The following is a 2,745-nucleotide window of genomic DNA, read 5'->3' on the forward strand; positions in this document are numbered from 1 at the left end:
TCGCGGCTTACGCCGGGTTTGAGGAGCTAAGCAAAAATAGTGATTGAGTAATACAGTGCGATACCGCGACGGGGAAAGCGAAAGACTCCGTTCGCGTATTTTGTCGGCCGATAGTTACCTGGTTGATCCTGCCAGTAGTCATATGCTTGTCTCAAAGATTAAGCCATGCATGTCTCAGTACGAACTTGCGTACGGTAAAACTGCGAATGGCTCATTAAATCAGTCGTGATTCATTTGATCGTAAATTTTACTTGGATAACTGTGGTAATTCTAGAGCTAATACATGCAAAAAGCGCCGACCTTGCGGGAGGCGCGCCTTTATCATATCAAAAACCTGCCGGGCTTCGGCTCGTCTTGTTGGCGACTCGGGATAACTTTGCTGATCGCACGGTCTTGCACCGGCGACGGATCATTCAAGTGTCTGCCCTATCAACTTTCGTCGGTACGGTATCTGCCTACCGAGGTTCTTACGGGTAACGGGGAATCAGGGTTCGATTCCGGAGAGGGAGCCTGAGAAACGGCTACCACATCCAAGGAAGGCAGCAGGCGCGCAAATTACCCATTCCCGACGCGGGGAGGTAGTGACGAAAAATAACGATACAGGACTCTAACGAGGCCCTGTAATTGGAATGAGTACACTGTAAAAATTTTAACGAGTATCCATTGGAGGGCAAGTCTGGTGCCAGCAGCCGCGGTAATTCCAGCTCCAAAAGTGTATATTTAAGTTGTTGCGGTTAAAAAGCTCGTAGTTGGATTTTGGGCGCAGGCGTTCGGTCCGTCGCAAGGCGTGCACTGTTCGTTCTGGCTTTACCTCCGGTTTTCCGTCGGTGCTCTTGACTGAGTGTCGGCGGCGGCCGGGACGTTTACCTTGAAAAAATTAGAGTGTTCAAAGCAGGCGCTTCGCCTGGATAGTGTTGCATGGAATAATGAAATAGGACCTCGGTTCTTTTTTGTTGGTTTTCGGAGCGCGAGGTAATGATTAAGAGGGACGGACGGGGGCATTCGTACTGTGCCGTTAGAGGTGAAATTCTTGGATCGGCGCAAGACGAACGACTGCGAAAGCATTTGCCAAGAATGTTTTCTTTAATCAAGAGCGAAAGTCAGAGGTTCGAAGACGATCAGATACCGTCCTAGTTCTGACTATAAACGATGCCAACTAGCGATCGGGGGGCGTTATTTTGACGACCTCTCCGGCAGCTTGCGGGAAACCAAAGTCTTTGGGTTCCGGGGGAAGTATGGTTGCAAAGCTGAAACTTAAAGGAATTGACGGAAGGGCACCACCAGGAGTGGAGCCTGCGGCTTAATTTGACTCAACACGGGAAATCTCACCCGGCCCGGACACAGCGAGGATTGACAGATTGAGAGCTCTTTCATGATTCTGTGGGTGGTGGTGCATGGCCGTTCTTAGTTGGTGGAGCGATTTGTCTGGTTAATTCCGATAACGAACGAGACTCTGGCTTGCTAAATAGTTACGCGGCCTTCCCGGCCGGCGTTTAACTTCTTAGAGGGACTAGTGGCGTTTAGCCACACGAGATTGAGCAATAACAGGTCTGTGATGCCCTTAGATGTTCGGGGCCGCACGCGCGCTACACTGACCGGATCAACGTGTGTTCGCCTTGGCCGAAAGGTCTGGGTAACCCGATGAACCCCGGTCGTGCTAGGGATAGAGAATTGAAATTATTTCGCTTGAACGAGGAATTCCCAGTAAGCGCGAGTCATTAGCTCGCGTTGATTACGTCCCTGCCCTTTGTACACACCGCCCGTCGCTACTACCGATTGAATGGTTTAGTGAGGTCCTCCGATTGGGCCCGGGCTCGACTGGCGACGGTTGGGTCTTGGCCCGAAAAGACGATCTAACTTGATTACTTAGAGGAAGTAAAAGTCGTAACAAGGTTTCCGTAGGTGAACCTGCGGAAGGATCATTAGCGCGAGAAAAAAAATCGAAGAGCGAAAGAGCAAACACCGGGACGGCGACGTGCCTCGGCGCGTCCGCCGCCCCGCGATCAGGAACTTGTTTTGTCGGCGTCGAGTGCCCGAAGGCTTCATGCGGTGCGCGGGCTTGTCGCACTATTTGTTGCGACCGCGACCCGCTCGGCGTCACGCGATTTTTTCAGCCGGATGGCGAATCGAGGTTAGGAATCGAAGAGCGAAAAGCAAACAAACAAACGATGGCTCTTGGCGGTGGACCACTCGGCTCGCGAGTCGATGAAGGACGCAGCAAGCTGCGTGATTTAATGTGAATTGCAGAACACATTGAGCATTGACGATCTGAACGCGTATTGCGGCCTCGGGTTCATCCCGGGACCGCGTCCGTCTCAGGGTCGCAGAAACGACAACGGCCGGCGGGATCGGCTCCGCGACGGCTCGGCTCGCGTGCGTATGCCCGGCGACGGGCAATCGCCGCTCGGTTGAAGGTGGAAAGTTTTGGTATTCGGGCTCGCGTCAGCGATGCGTGGCGGCCGGCGAGCCGCGCCGCGTCCGCTTGCCGCCCGAGTCGCAACGACGGCGCTGTCGACCTCGAGCTGGGGGCCTCGACGCGTCGGTCGCGATTCGCGCAGGGCGAGTAGGAGCCGCGGGGCGGTGCTGTGTCGGAAGTCGAGCGCGCGAGGGCGCGGCGTCTCGAAGGACGAGCGAAAATAGTTTTATCGGCCTGAGATCGGGCGAGGCTACCCGCTGAATTTAAGCATATTACTAAGCGGAGGAAGAGAAACTAACGAGGATTCCCTCAGTAACGGCGAGTGAAGC

The 2,745-nt window shown here is 54.0% G+C and overlaps 2 non-coding genes across 2 annotated transcripts; both read left to right on the forward strand.

Annotated features, from left to right (window-relative positions):
* The first annotated feature begins 115 nt into the window (after positions 1-115).
* Positions 116-1,925, forward strand: LOC145763163 (small subunit ribosomal RNA). Its single transcript, XR_014288297.1, has one exon. It is a non-coding gene; the product is annotated as a small subunit ribosomal RNA (ribosomal RNA).
* A 245-nt stretch (positions 1,926-2,170) lies between these two features.
* On the forward strand, positions 2,171-2,324 carry LOC145763158 (5.8S ribosomal RNA). Its single transcript, XR_014288292.1, has one exon. It is a non-coding gene; the product is annotated as a 5.8S ribosomal RNA (ribosomal RNA).
* The last annotated feature ends 421 nt before the right edge of the window (positions 2,325-2,745 follow it).

This window comes from Corella eumyota, unplaced genomic scaffold (genome assembly GCF_963082875.1).
Source record: "Corella eumyota unplaced genomic scaffold, kaCorEumy4.1 scaffold_263, whole genome shotgun sequence".
In the NCBI taxonomy this organism is placed as follows: domain Eukaryota; kingdom Metazoa; phylum Chordata; class Ascidiacea; order Phlebobranchia; family Corellidae; genus Corella; species Corella eumyota.